This window comes from Thermobia domestica, chromosome 4 (assembly GCF_964235325.1).
Source record: "Thermobia domestica chromosome 4, izTheDome1.hap1.1, whole genome shotgun sequence".
Lineage (NCBI taxonomy): Eukaryota > Metazoa > Arthropoda > Insecta > Zygentoma > Lepismatidae > Thermobia > Thermobia domestica.
Window position 1 is genome coordinate 200,242,086 of NC_137457.1, and position 16,789 is coordinate 200,258,874.

Sequence of the window (16,789 nt, forward strand, 5' to 3'; positions counted from 1 at the left end):
ATCGGCATTGGTGTTATTTGCAGTAACTATAGCAGCAGTAGTAATACTTTTGCATTACTATAGGAATAAATATACATGTAACACAAATGCGTAAATTAAAGTTTTTCAGTAGTTTGTAGAGCAATAAGCAATACTAACAGTTACTGAAATATATATATATATATATATATATATATATATATATATATATATATATATATATATATATATATATATATATATATGAAACAGAAATCCATATATGAAGCCAGTTCAGAAAAAACGGAATGCACACATTATTCCCTCTTCAGAAGCCAACAAAAATCAGCGAGCATGTTTGTATTCCATCTTCCTTGATATCTTTTTTCCATAAGTTTAATTGTCTGATGGAATCCCTCGCCGTGTTCCTCACTGAACTGTCCAAGGTTACTTGGGAAGTAACTCAAGTGACTATGCAGGAAATGTAGCTTCACACTCATATTACATCCTAATTGTCGGAAGTGCAATAACATATCACTGACAAGCTCTTCGTAGTTCTCAGCCTTGTTATTACCTAAAAAGTTCTTGACCACATTTTTAAAACTTGTCCACGCAAGCCGTTCAGCTTCACCCATCGTACTCTAGAAAACCTGGATCCATCATTAACTGTCTTATCTGTGGCCCTACAAATATACCTTCCTTCAGTTTGTCTTGTTTCAATTTTGGAAACTTGTCACAAATGTATTTGAAGCATGCCCCATTTTTGTCCAAAGCCTTCACGAACTGTTTCATAACGCCCAACTTTATATGCAGTGGCGGAAGTAAGACACTAGAAGGTTCCACTAATGGTACATGGACAACATTTTTCTCACCAGGGACGAATGCAGTTCTGTTTGGCCACACCTGTTGTTCCCAGTGAAGGGATTTCGCCTTGCTGTCCCATTCACATAGAAAGCAAGGCATTTTTGTGTAACTCAGCCTGTATGTAGTCCAAGCAATATACCAATGACCTTGAAATCACCACATAAACGCCACTTGTGTTCATCATATTTTACATTCTTTAACAAACACTGCATACTCTCGTAATTGTCCTTCATTAGTACCTAATGTGCTACACGAATAGATGGATTGGTATTTCCGTTGCGAAGAAGTACTCCTTTCAGGCTTGTTTTAGTGGAATCTATAAACAGTCTCCAGTCAGCGGCATTGTATTCAATTTTAAGGTAATGCATTTACCCATTTACATTTGAACATTATACCATGCAGTCTGATTCTGAAAAGAAGGGCAGCAAATTCTGTTCGCGATGCCTATACCATGCAAAATATGCTCCGGGCGCAAGCAGGTCCTTTGATTTAAGAGTGGAGCCAAGAATTTGTGCTTTACCTTTCGATAAATTGAGGTTTCTGACTAGGTTATTCAGTTTACTCAGTGTGAACTGATGACTAACTTCTGTTGTCCCTACCGGTACATAAATATCGGATGGTGTTTCACCTTCATCTTCCATGTCGGAGCTCCTATCACATTTGGCAGGTGGGACAGGGATGGGTAAATGTTCGTCATGGGGAACGGGTCTACTTGCTGACGGAAGATTGGGATACACAATGTTCTTTCTCGTTTTCCTACTGTGACCTTTAACTTTCACAAGACAAAAGTAGCAGTCAGTGCTATGGTCTCTCTGATGTCTCCAAGCCATAGGTGTGGCAAACGGCATAGATTTCTTTACACCTTTCATCCACAATCGCAATCCCTCAACACAAGTTCGACACACAATGCGAGGCGCGAAACTCTTGTCTTGATCACTAATATCCATACCAAAGTACGCCCGATACACTACCTTCACAAACTTACTTATTTTCTGTCGCTGTATTTCAACAACAAACTTGCCACAAATATAACAAAATGAATCTGGATGATTCACGCAATATCGAGTCGCCATAATAGCAAAAAAGTGCTGTTTCTAACAACTGGAATAGGAAAATCGTAAACAGCTGCAGGAAAGACAAAACAACACTTCAACACTCGACTTTCAACTGTCTGCTACATGTTTTCTCACCTGACGTCTCGGTGTTGCCAGTTGCTACACCTGGCGCGGTTACCAAATGTACGCTTTGTAGATGCACAGACATTATTTTTCTCATATGTGAGTTAACACGTTTTCTCAAATTGTTTAAAACCTGACGTGCTAGGAAAAGAAGAAATACAGATTTGGATTCAGGAGAAAAAATGCAATTAGAAAGTTTTCAAGCGCATGTTATTTAATCGGAGCTTTTATATAACTTAACTCTAATCTTCTAAATGGCTTTTGTTATGGTACTAAATAAGATGAATTAATATTAGTTAATGGTTTGTGAATTAAGATGAGTTAATGATTTGTTTTTTACTCCTAGTTGATTAATAAAGAAGAATTGCTTTTCTTTTAATACAATTTTCTTTATTTTCGCGAAGCTCAACTTTTAATTGGCTTTTTAGCCAATCAGGAACGATCTTTTGTCCCATATAAGAGAGCAAGCAATATTGAAAATTCTCACTATTTGGTAGGAATTACAGGTAGTTGTTATCCTAAGGACGTTTGCACACGGCAACGATAATATCGGTGGAAGCCCCGATAATATCGGTGTCGGTGTCGGCGTACTTTGCACACGTCGCCGACAATATCGGTGGAAGCCCCGACAATATCGGTGTCGGCGATAGTTTGCACACGTGGCCGATAATGTCGGCGCTGAGACTAGTATTGGACAGGACGTGAAAGAGAGAAAATGAGTCCAGCTATCAACAAGAGATATCTTCTTGCCTTGTTGTACTTACGACGTAGAAACAGGAAATGTAGATCGCGAAAGCTTTGGGTTCATCCATTATTGACTGTGCGTTATGTAGAAGGTGCTTTTTATACACTATATGAGAAATTACGCGAAGACGATGCAAAATTTTTTAATTACTATCGCATGTCCACACAAACTTTTGATTTTTTAATAGAAAGAATTGGAAACCATATTCAGCGCCAGCATACAGAAATGAGACCCTGTATTCCACCCATAGAAATGTTGGCAGTTGCAATAAGTCTATTATTATTATTATTATTATTATTATTATTATTATTATTATTATTATTATTATTATTATTATTAAAAAGATTTTAAAATATTCGAGAGTGGGTATACGTTATGGCAATAATTTCTAGAATATCACTTTCAATGGAAAAGAACGTTTTTTCCCGTCGACGGGCTTTAACTCTGACGAACAATTATACAAACAAGCGTTTTATCCAGTCATGGATTCCGCCACCCACCCACCCCGATAGGGGGTGTCACCCCTAAACTTCGAGTAACACCCTCCAAACTTCTGCATTGATCCGAGCCTGAATAGGCGATTTTTCACAATTATTTCATGTTTTGTGCGAAGAAGTGCTATTTGAATATAGAACTCTCAAACGATTGAAAGAATAACTTTCTTCAAGGGATTTCTAATGAAGCTTTCCTGTGAAGAATGTAAACGCATTATATTTAATAATTTGTCAGCTCTAGCAACAAAACCTGTGCTTCTTCCAATCGGTACCGTTTCAGTGGAGAGATCATCTTCAACAATGAATAGAATTTTAACTTCAGAACGGTGCCGTCTTACTCCAGAACACGTTAATAATTTGAAGGTGTCCTGGGAAGAACCTTGTTTACTGATGTTTGAAGTGAAAATAAAAGTGTTGAGGCTGATTTTGAAAATTTTATAGGTTGTGCACAGGCCCATCCGCCCGTATCCAAGAGGGTCTAGGGGGGCGGCCCCCCTAAATTTTTGCTGCCTTCTCCTAAAATTTTCACGGTAGGGTTGCAAATGACCTATAATATGGTGATGAACTATAATATGGTTGGATCGGGCCATCCCTAACTTCTGTCTCTTCCCCCCTACATTTTTGGGTTGGCTACCGGCCTGGTTGTGCATATGGGAAATGGTTCAGAAGTCCTATACGAGTGACATCGGTTAAGTTGGACCATGAGTGAATCAAAATAAATGAACTTGCGTTTCAAAGAACATTAAAGAACTTGGAACAGTGATTTTCAATCTTTGTAAGACTGCGCCGCGGTTCACAAATATGCTTGTAAATATATTTCCAATGCCTTTTTTTTTCATTAGGATCACAAAGAGCATTTAACTTGCTTATTAAACAAACCCGCATAAGGCATGTATAAGTTATAAAGTGGTGTTACAATGTGTGAAAATGTGAAGAAGCGTAATAATGACGGTTCAGAGGAGAGTTTGTCAAAATATGCATACGGTAGTCATCAAGACTATTAATACATTCGTGAATATATGAGTCATATTGGTAAAAAATTACAAAATTACAAAATTACAAAATACAAAATTACATTGGCTATAAATTTAAGCGAATTTAGTTACCTACAATGTTGCGATAAAGGTACACTCATGTCCAAAATTATTGTCGCATGTCTATAAATATGTTGATGTAGGAATATAATTTGATAACGATTTCTACAGGTATTTATTATAATGTTAGTATGTGTATAATTTGCAAAGACATGTATGTGGAAAATTTCATGTCAAAAGACCAGTAATAAGAACAATAAAACGAAAATAAAACTTTCTTGTCCATTTAGCAACATTTTGTTTTACTAATTCTAATTTTCGTATTTATAATTCTTTTCCTACGAAATTTACCACAACTATACATTTCCCGATTATACCCATAGTATCGGTATTAAAAGTACCCTGCATACTCATTACCAAATTATATTCGTACAAGAAGACAGTTATAGATATACGGCAATCATTTTGGACATGAGTGTACAATATCTGCAATTAGCAATAAACGTTCTAGTATATCATGTTGTAGTTTTAGCACTTCAGATATCAGATCGAGTTCATCTAACCTAACCTAACCACTGACGGATCTCAGTCGCGAAAACGTTTCCATTTTAGGCAGAGCAAACAGAAAAAGAACGAGAAGAGAAATGATAAATTTAGAACATCCGACGTGTATTTGTCCATGCATACATTAATCGAGAAAACTACGATGGATTTTAGTTCAACATCACATCAGTCAAGTGAATTAATTTGTTAATACTATAACTTACCTTGATTGTAATGGGTATTCACACAAAATAAAAACAAATAAATAACAAGGATTTTAGGAATGATCCAGAAAATGGATCAAAAGATTGCGATCTTGGCCAAGAATTTTAGGAATGATAAAAAAAAAAGAAAGAAAGAAAAAAAAAAGAAACGCATCAAAAGATTGCGACCTTGGCCACTAATTAGCTTTTGGATCAGATGCCACAAAATTTTTAAACGGTCCCTAAATCGAGTTTACGTATTTTTTACGTAATAAGCACATCATATTGAGTTAAGTGATACTTTTGGTTTCACTACACTATACGTAGTTCTCCAAATATGGGGCGTACAAGAAAATGTTTGATTGAATGAAATATATTGGATATTTTGGATCAAGGGCCACAAAATTTTTGAACTGCCCCTATATCGAGTTTTTGTATTTTTTTACGGAGTAAGTACATCATAGTGAGTTAAGTGATAGTTGGGTTTGGTTACACTATATGTAGTTCTCCAGATATAAGGCCTACAATTTTTTTTTTTTTTTTTTTTGGCTGAAATATATTGGATCTTTTGATACAAAACACGAAATGAAGGTCAATGCAACATTTTCTACTTTGTTGAAATTAGGATTGCAGTGGAAAGGTGTCATTTTTTGTGCTATTGCAGAATTTTAGGATAATACGAGAAAGGTCTGTAAGTTTTCTAAAAGTCAAGCACAAACACCCCTTAAATTTTTGAACACTCTCCTGATTTTGAAATCCTGGCGGAAATCCTGTATCCAGTCCAGTCAGGGGCGGATCCAGGACGGACTTATGGGGGGGCAGTGGGTTGTAATGCTGCTATTTAGACCTACTTTTAAGAGTTCCAAACTCTCGGATAAGTTTTTTTGTTTATATATAAAATAAGAAAGTTTCCCCTTACTGGGGAGGGGGGGGGCGATCGCACCGATCGCTTCCCCCCCGGATCCGCCCCTGAGTCCAGTGGGTGTAGAGTGAAATCTTTGCAGGTGTAAAGTGAAGTCAAATGTTCTGGAGAACTTCTAAAGCACAACTGCAAAATTAAACCTCTAATTGCTGTAAATAAAAACATAACTTTGCAATAATTATTAAGTTCCTGTAATTCGGGCTTATTTCGGGCTCGTTTGATTTTCACACGAGCTTGGGCCTAAATGCTAAGACATATTTCGTACTCGGGTCGGGCCTCACATTCTAAAAGAGATTTGCTTTTTGTTTATAGTTCTGAATTTATTGTATATGTTTTTCTTTTTGCTAAATTTGTATTTATTTTAGAATAGTGTTTCTGACTCAGGTGAAAGAAAAGTACCTCCTCAATCATAAATGGAAGAGTGTCGTAATTCGCGCAATATTTAGGACCTGTTATACTGAACAAATCGGAGATCGGAATAAGGGACGCCAGGCAGCTCTTATGTTACCCTCCAAGCGAAAAAAAAAAAAAAAAAAAAAAAAACTAAATAAAATTGATCCAGGGATCCGCGTGAATGGATTTTGATTTTTTTTTTTTTTTTTTTAAGTATTCGATCACATTCTACTCATTAAGTCACGAAACATTCCTGACGTTTTAGCTCCCTCTTTTTCTTGCCAGAAGTTTGGGGGAGAAGTCCCTGCTGGTCATTAACGACAATAATAATATTATGTTAGTATTAATTTATAGCGTTTTTCGAAAGTCTAACATTGTGATAAAACTTACCACCCGTTTAAAATCCACATTGAGCATACTCGTATTTCCCTCATCTTGCAACAAACTGCTCTTGAAATCATCTCTCTACAATAATTTTCCCTTGATTAACCGAATTTAATTAATAAATAACCCAACCCAAAAAAAAGAAAGAGATATTTCGAAAGGGTCTAGCATAGTAGGTCAGGTCTTAAGAAGGGACGTACTTACGGGGGTACATCGGATCCGGACCACCCTAAACTTTCTAACTCAACATACATTTGTACACTTCCTCAATAAAACTATACTTGTTTAACAGGGAAGTGATTGATCTAGCATGAAAATTTGATCCTACACTTCATCTGTATTCCCTTTTTAATAAAAACCATCTGGTTCTACTTTTTTTTTTTAAATATAGGTGGAAGTCAGAGATGGTGTAGATCAATGAAAATTTGACCCATGACCTACTGTAACCCACGCGACTCTCCACCCACCATGCCTCCACTGACCTGGGTCCCACTCCGACCCTCCACTGACCTGGGACCAACTTCTCGCCATGCTTTTTGCTTTTCAATTTTGTCCTTAAAATAGTCTGTTGTTTTATCCCATATGCAAGGTCTGCATTCCACAAGTTCGATAAGGGTTAAAATATCATAATTTTTGCCATTTCTAAAATTGTAAGCAAAACTAGAAAGGTAAGAACACAAGAATACACAACCTTTTCACCCACTCACTATAGCTAAACTGGAGAATTCTATCAGGTGGTCGATCCCGGTACAAAGGGGAGAGGGAAAACTTGCATACATAGCTCTGGTCTTTGTTTCCATTTGCCATTCCACAAATTCTTTTAAAAAATGGGGGTAGCGTTGGAAGTTAGAGAAAAGATGTGCGACAAGTGAAGCGTGGAGTCACATCCCTGTTTTTGAGATCACAATCAAGAGAATGCCAAATGAGTCACTTGTCCTCGGGAGCTTTGAAAAGAACGTTTGATTATCCTAGGTTCGTTTCAAAATAATAATAATAATAATTCTACTTGTCAATAAATATTCTATTCAATCATTGCTTATCGAGTGAGACCGGGAAAATTGTGTGCACACAATTCTGATGTAAATAAAAGAAAGTAATAATAATCAGGATTTTTCCATATGCTTATGTTCACAGAGTATCAAACTTTGAAAATTACGCTTGAATTAATTTCCAGAATATAATAAAACTTAAATGCATTAGTAGATTTAAAAAGATACAATCAAAGAGAGAGAGAGAGAGAGAGAAAGAAAAAAAAGGGAGTAGAAAATAATCAACGGAAATTGGTTATGTAAATTTCCTATATTCTATTTGATAACTATTTAGAGGGAAATCAGTACTCTTCAGACTTCCCACATTTTATATTTATTTAATAAAGGAAATTAGCTACTCCAAAACAGAGACTGTAAAAAAAAAAATAATAAGCTGTTCCAAAGTTGTTTATAGGACAAAATAATAATATTATACAATTGTAATAGAAAAAATGGAAAAACAACAAAATTCCAAAGAAAAGAAAAAAACAAAAATACACAGCGCCTTGTCACTCTCTTCATCTAACCCGCTGGCCGGCCGACATTATCGGTGGCGTGTGCATCCAATCATAAGAAAACATTGCCCCCGACAAAATCGGTGTCGGTGGTACCGCCGACAGTATCGGGGGCTTGGCCGACAGCATCTGCGTGTCGGAGGAACGGCCGATAATATCGGTGGCGTGTGCAAGCTACGATTTGAATACATTGAAGTCGATTTCACCGCCGACATTATCGGTGGGACCACCGATATTATCGTTGTCGTGTGCAAACGCACTAAAAGTCGTAAGTTTAAACATGTCAGTGTTACTTGTTTCCAGTAAAAGAGGGGGTAAACTCTTGTTATGAGAATTATACCGTGTTAACCGATGTAGGTATATGTGAAAGGTATAAGTACTGGAAATGTGAAGAAGGATGTATACAGTAAGACTGCAGTAACTATAGACGTAGAATCTAAAATGAACTGGCATGCACATAGTCCATCTAGTGCAGAAAACGAAAAAAAAAAAAAAAAAAAACGAGTTCGTGGACGGGTGAAGAAGAAAACAATTCTAGAACAACAGCGTCAGTCAATAATATTTACAGCGAAATAACTTATTTTTACATATTCAGGTCAGTTTCCAATAATGACATTTTTTTTTTTTTTTACTCAAAACCGCTGGCGAATAACTTCTATTTTCTCCAGTTTCTTATCGTTGTATAAATGCTAAAAATGTTCTACGTTCTACGATAGCGACCATTTCACCTCTTAACTTCCTTCAAGTTTGGCGCTCACGCTTAATACTTCCCGAACTTTTGACTCGTCACAAGAATGAAAAAAAGTAATCAACAAATCCATTTTTTTTAAAATCATAGTTTATTTATGAAACAGTTTCGAGTAAATAACTTGTAGAAATATTTGGCAAATTACAACCAAGAATTCGCTGACATTATCTACCTCTGTGGGGCCGCGGTGACTCAGTTGTAGAGGGTTCACTTCTGGGGCATGGGGTCCCGGGTTCAAACCCTGCTCCCGTCAAGTAAACTTTGTAGTGGACAAACACCGTGTGCGTGGGTTTCCTCGGGGTTCTCCCGTTTCCTCACACCTTCATTCCACCATTTCATTCATTTCTCATCATCACCGTCTCCTTTACCCTAGCTGGCATACCCTTGGGACGTAACACTCAAAAATTTCATTTCATCTTCATTTTTATCTAGCTCTGTATTTGCAATCAGGTGTAATTAGACCTAACCATTAACAGGCCCCATCACGGCGAAATTAAAATACCGCTAATTTTACAGCAATTGTGTGATATTTTCAAATAGATAAAAGATAATCAAAAAGTGGAGCAAGAGCTCGCTAGATATTATTTTACATGAGATACTGTTATCACGACTCACTTATCTGCTTTCGATTTCCAGGCTTTTGGAAAATCGGCATTTAATTTCGGGTTTCTAAACAGCAAACGCAAAGCTACTAGGTGACTCGTGATAACATGAAAAATAGTATTATCTAGCGTGCTCTTGTTCTACATATCCATTATCTTTCATTTATATGAAGATATCAGATAATTGCTGTAAAATTAGCGTATTATAATTTCGGAGTGATTAGGCCTCTTAAGCAAAATAAACTCGTTCTCATGGCATAAAGGAAAAGATGCACCATGCAAATTTTCCATAGCTGAATTTACCATGGTCCATAAAACATACTGTGCAGTTGATCAAAGGTCCGCAAAAGGGGCTCCCACATTAATTTTTAAAAAATACATATTGATATATACCTCAATAACAAGAGCACTCAGAGAGTGCGGATCTCCACCAAGGGTCATGAAATCGAAGAAACCCCCTCCCACATAAGGTAAATACAAGCGGAATTGAATTTGTATGCAGTCTGCGAAATTTGTATATCTATATCTGTACATCAGTGAAAAAAATCACATACATACTTTGTCAAGAACATAACCTCATTGGCGAAAATAAAAGTAATATTGATACAGGTAATGATAAAGTAATATTGATAATAGTAATGTTCCAGGATCTGATCAAAGACTTCGCAATTTTAAATATAAAAGGAGAAAACTTTTCATAGATAAATGAAGCAGAAATGTATTTAAAAATTGAATATTTTCCATCTTACTGTAAGTTTTGTTTAATTTCGATATTTTTTTTATTTTATGGATTGTTATTGTTTATACAGTATTTTGAATTACACACCTATGGGGCATCAAAGTCTTTTAAGTGCTTAGGACCTCTAAGGGTTCTTATCCAGTCCTTTGTGCAGTAGTAGTCTTCTTTTACATTTTTAATACTATTTCATTCGTAGAATGGAAGTTCTGAGGAGGAATGCGTTTTAGAAATTAATTACAGAGGCACCAAATTTCCATGAAGTAAGAAACGCACTATATAGGGCGAGGAAGAAGAATTACACTACTATTTTGATCCAAAAGTTTCCAGAATGATCACCGTGTGGCGCTTTCAATCACTCGATTTAACATTTTTTTGTGGGTTGCCACACCTATCAGCGATATTTCCTCCCAATTTGAACACCCTAGTGTGCCGTTTGTGAAAGTGACGCAGCGTTCAGTACATATGTTTGGGTGAATGTTTCGATTTTTGCAGTGGACTTAATTTTGCAACCGCGAGTGTATATTAAATCCCTCATTGAAAACAGATTCAATGGTGCAAAGACCGTGGAAATGTTGGAAAAATATTTCGGCAATGATACTCTTAAAAAAAAAAAAAAAAAAAAGTGTACTAGTGGCGAGCATCCAATGAGCCAACACACACACACACACACAAATGTTTTCAGTCGAGAGAGAAGGTATTGCTCAAGGTTTTAACGGATTACAACGATGTTGTACATCATGGGAAAGTCAAACAGTCAATCAGTCAATTAAGAGTGTTATGTCGGTATTATTAAGCGTCTGCGTGAAGCAATTCGCCTGAAAAGAAAAGATCTCTGAACCAACTCGTGAATTTTGCACCATGTCAACGCAACGTCCCACAATGCTATCATTACACTGGTCAGCATGGGTTCGATTGTCTCGAAGGTAATAGCTGTTTCTTAATAATTTTGACATGCTCATTCCGAAAATGAGGACTGTTTGTTTCTATCACGTACAGGTTTTGCATAAAACTACAATATATTACTTTACTTAATGTAAGAGAAGAAAGTGTTGTTTCAGATGTTATCAATAGATGGCCATGTAAACATGTACAAAATACATGTACTTTTACGTTACAAATTTTTCATTTTGCAGCTGTATGTGAATAAAAATAATATAAACACTTATTTTGTATTGTTTGGACATGCTGTTGTTAAACTACTTTGACTTTGGGTAATTATACGCCTATTTACTTTCAAATATCCATTAGTAGTATTGAAAATGTGTTCTTTATATGTGTTATCGCGGTGCGTGTAGTTATTTTGCGAGTGCTATGTTGTTCTGTGATGGGCTGAAAAAAAATAAAAAGTACTTATTTGAGCAGTGTTTGGTGTTTCTGGTTGATGGGCATTGACTGAAGCTAGCTAATTTGAAAAGAAGTTTCTCTTGTGCTTATTTTGCCAGTGTTGTGTTGTTCTAGTTAATGTGTAGTGACTTAAACTAGTTAACAAATATGTTTTAATGTACTTACTTCAGCAATGCTGTGTCTTCTTGGATAACTTGCGGTGACTCAAGTTAGCTATTTAAAAATACCTTAATGTGCTGGTACTTATTTTGGTAGTGTTGTTTCTTCCTGGTTAGTGCAGTGACTCAATTGTTAGAAAATGACATCGCGTAAATGTTTGAATGACCTTGATATTTTCTATTATGTGTATGGCAGTTACACTGTGCTCAAACATAGACTCCCTATTACAAGTTTCATAAAGAAAGTCTACTTGGCTTATTTTGCCATCAAATTAGGCATTCAAGATAAATGGTGGGCATCTCACAGTGTGTGCAGAATATGTATAGAGACACTGAGATCCTGGGCAAACGGTAAAAAGAAAGGAATGCAGTTCGGAATACCCATGGTGTGGAGGGAGCCTCGAAACCATCATGATGACTTATTTCTGTGCAATAAATGTTAAAGGATACAATGCAAAGAACAAGGAGGGTATTCTGTATCCGGATAGCATAGCTTCAGCAATTCGACCCGTCCCTCATGGTGAAAATCTACCGATTCCCAATCCACCAGCCTCTATGGATGTTTTATCATCATCTAGTAGAAGTGAAGCAGATGCTCCATGCGAGGATTATAACAACTATCCTAGCCCGATTCCGCAGTCGTTTACACAATCAGAACTTTGTTGTCTTGTTCGAGATTTAAATCTACCAAAGGAGAGTGCAGAAGTTCTTGAGTCTAGACTTCGTTGGAAAAACCTTTTGGCCAGTGGGACATATTACTCATGGTATAGACACCGACAGAGAGAATTTCTTCCTTATTTCTCTGAAGAAGACGCGTTAGTGTTCTGCAACAACATTCCAACTGTTGTGGATGCATTGGGTGCTCCTTATAACGCATCCGATTGGAGACTCTTTATAGATGCTTCGAAATCCACTCTAGAAGGAGTTCTTCTGCATAATGGGAACAAACTTGGATCAATTCCTGTAGCATACTCTGTTACATGGAAAGAAACCTGCAATACCTTGAAGTTAATACTTTCTAAGTTAAAATACGAAAAACACGGTTAGTCTGTTTGCGGGACTTGAAAGTCATAGGTCTTCTAATAGGAATGCAGCCAGGATATACAAAATACCCATGCTTTTTATGTGAATGGGATAGCAGGACCAGAGACAAGCACTGGAATGTGAGAGAATGGCCTCAGCGCTGTGATTTGTCTGCAGATAAGAAAAGTGTAATGCACACTCCACTAATTGACCGCAATAAAGTGCTACTTCCACCACTTCATCTGAAATTGGGACTTATGAAGCAATCTGTGAAAGCTGTGGACAAGAATGGGTAGTGTTTTCAATATATAGCTAAAACTTTTCCATCACTGAGTGCAGCAAAACTTTCGGAAGGTATTTTTACAGGGCCACAAATTAGAAAGCTGTTAGTAGACGACACATTTGAAAATTCAATGACCGAATTGGAAAAGAACGCCTGGTTAAGTTTCAAAAATGTTGTTGGTAATTTTCTCGCAGACAAGAAACACCCTGACTATATAACAATTGTAGAAGATATGTTGACCCATTTTCGCGCACTTGGGTGTAACATGAACCTCAAGATACATTTTCTACATTTTCATCTCGACTTTTTCCTGCCAATCTTGGTGAGGTCAGCGAAGAGCAAGGGGAAAGATTTCACAAAGATATTTCTGAAATAGAAAGCAGATATCAAAGCAGATGGAATATCATAATGTGGGGAGACTATTGTTGTATGACGAACAGGGTCGTGACAGTTACGACAGAAGTTGTAGGAAAACAAAGAGGCGTGCATTTAAAAAGGAATAAGTGGCTTTTCAATGAACTTGAGAACCAGCGCAAGTAATTGTATTCAATATTATACCGTAGGAAATAAGGCTTATGACAGTATTATGTGTGGAAAGCATTGTTTAGTGTAACTAAAGCAATCTAGTTTATTTGTTTATTGAATTGTTCTGCAGTATTATTCGTGCCTTCCGAAATTATATAATACTCTATACGTATATTGTAATGATGTAAACAACCGAAACTTGTTTTCAAAATGCTGACCAGTGTTATCCGCGGGTTTCTCACTACCAACGTAACGAATATCATTCTGCAGCCACCGAATTCACCAGATTTAGCTCCGTGCGACTTTTCCTAGTTTGATCGACTGACGAAACCATTACGGGGAACGCGTTTTAGCAGCCCCGGAGAGAGGAGATAATATGAAAATCAAAGACGGTTCTGATGAACATACCGAAAATCGAGTACCACAGATGTTTTGAGAACTAGATCAAGCGCTGCATAAGTGCGTTGCAGTCAATGGGGAATACTTCGAAGGGGATAACATCAATTTTCAGGAATAAACTTGTATTTTTAATTTTTTGAATGAAGGTAATATTTCATAGGACACTTGAACTGACTCTAGAAGAGAAATGAACGGAAACTGAGGACGGAATTGGTTTTGTTTTGATAGATGACAGAAACGGGCAAGATAAAATTCTGGTAAGTTTATCTTACAGTTTTGACAAGTGTTGTATAATTTGCATGTACATATACACACATTAATCATTAAAAAAATAGTCTAATTGACTTCTAAAATAATTTCGTAAAGGATTTGGCAAATATATTTGGTGACTGTTTTATGTTTATAAAGTATACGTTATTTAGTGTGCTTGTACAAGTATTAAATAATGTTTGGAATGCGAATTATATGAATTTGTCGAATTTCCTCCTTACTTTGCAGGTTTTTGGAACACCTACATTACGTGAACCTACATTGTTAGTGCAACAGTTACGCTATTCTTCTGGATGGTAATTTTAAATGTGTTCCTTCACTGTTTGAGCAGCTGTACCCTATTCATGGAAAAAACCTACGGCGAAACATTTTCATATTTATATTTTTACTTGCTAGCAATTCCCAAGAGACTTGTGTTAGGTTGTTCACCCTAATTAAACGAAAAGCAGAAGCTAACAATGTGGAATTTATGATGCGAAATAATGTTATGGATTTCGAGGAAGCAGCCATGAATGCGATCGCCTATGTTTTCTTCCTGTTACATAAAACTCGTAGGTGCTTCTTTCATTTCTCTCAATGCACGGAGCCAGGTTCTGAGTTTAGGACTGTCGTGCTTATACAAAGAAGACGTAGATGTACGGGAATTGGTTGGCTCCAGCTGTCTATTACAAACACAGAATTCACGTTATGCGGAGTAACGGACGGATGGACGGGCGTATTAACATTGCAATCTTATCAGGCTTACTTTCGCGATCCTTATAATAGTTCGTAAGAACTCATGTTTTATCAACACCTCTTCTTAAGTAAGTATCTAACAACAAGAAATCGTGGATCAATCAGATTGTCACGTATCATACTTATTTAATTTAGTTGCCAACTTATCCTTCCTTTTTGTGTGTCATTTGTCTCGTATTGACTGAAGTTTCTTCAGCCTCTCGCTTCGTTCCAATTTTCTCGAACCATTCTTTACTTATTTACCAATTGGTAACAAATGAAATAGAAAATTAAAGTTGCTCTGGAAGTGTGTGTGTGTTTGTGTATTTGTGTTCGCAAACCCGAAAGAAATATCACCCAGTTTGGTGAACTCAAAGGGGGGAAAATAGAAGCGAAGAGAAACTTCCCTAACTCACTTTTAGATATATCCCTTGAGACATTGACGAGAAAAAAGTACAGAAAGAGACTTAAATTGGATGATATAATTTAAGATAAGATAAAGGATTTCCTTTCTGGTTTTGAAATTGTGTTCTCTACACGGATATTATAAATTTTTATTACCTGCTGCATATAAAATTCTTAGGGCAACTTCTGATGTGATTACTTGTAAACGTGTTCCAGTATTGAATTCATTACTTCTGCAAGTAAAAGTGAAATTTAAGGTTCTTCCCTACTTCTAAGTAGTTTGAAGCTGAACCATTAGATGGCGAAACCCTTGCCCAATAGAAATATATTGGAAAATAAAAGAAAAGATTGAGACACAATAACTACATTATTTAAAGCAATAATAAAAACAAACTTAGAACATTACCGTACATGAACATGATTTAGCACATTATCTGTGCAAATTGATTAAGTCATTATTTCCATTGTTACAACCATTCATTGTTGAAAACGCGGAACACGATATCTCAGTCAGTAATTCAGCAATGGATGTCAAATCACGCAGACGTAAGTACTAGTACAATATCTAGTGCATTATCCGTGCAAAATTTAATTTTCCTTAAGATATTATTTACATTGTTGTGATCACTCCATTGTTGAAAACAATGTCCATGATATCTCAGTCAGTAATTCACCAATGGATGTCAAATCACGCAGATATATGCACTAGTACAATATCTAGTGCACTATCCATGCAAAATTTTCCTTAAGATATTATTTCCATTGTTGTGAGCATTCCATTGTTAAAAACGCTGGACACGATATCTCAGAGACTGATTCACCAATGGATGTCAAATCACGAAGATGTATGCACTAGTATAATATCTAGTTCATTATCCGTGCAAAATTTTGCTTTCCTCATTTCCATGGTTGTGAGTATTCCATTGTTGAAAATCATGTGGTTCGGATTCCACATTAATCAGTAGGTCCACTTCTCATATAGCCTCGCTGCTGAACACGACGTTAAATCAAAATCAACTCAACTCCATTGTTGAAAACGCTGGTCACGATATCTCAGTCAGTAATTCACCAATTGATGTCAAATCACGCAGACGTATGTACTAGTACAATATCTAGTGCATTATCCTTGCAAAATTTTGACTTCCTCATTATTTACATTGTTATGATCAATCCATTGTTGAAAACAATGTCCATGATATCTCAGTCACTAATTCGCCAATGAATATCAAATCACGCAGATGTATGCACTAGTACAATATCTAGTGCATTATCTATGCAAAATTTTGATTAAAACATTATTTCCATTGTTGTGAACATT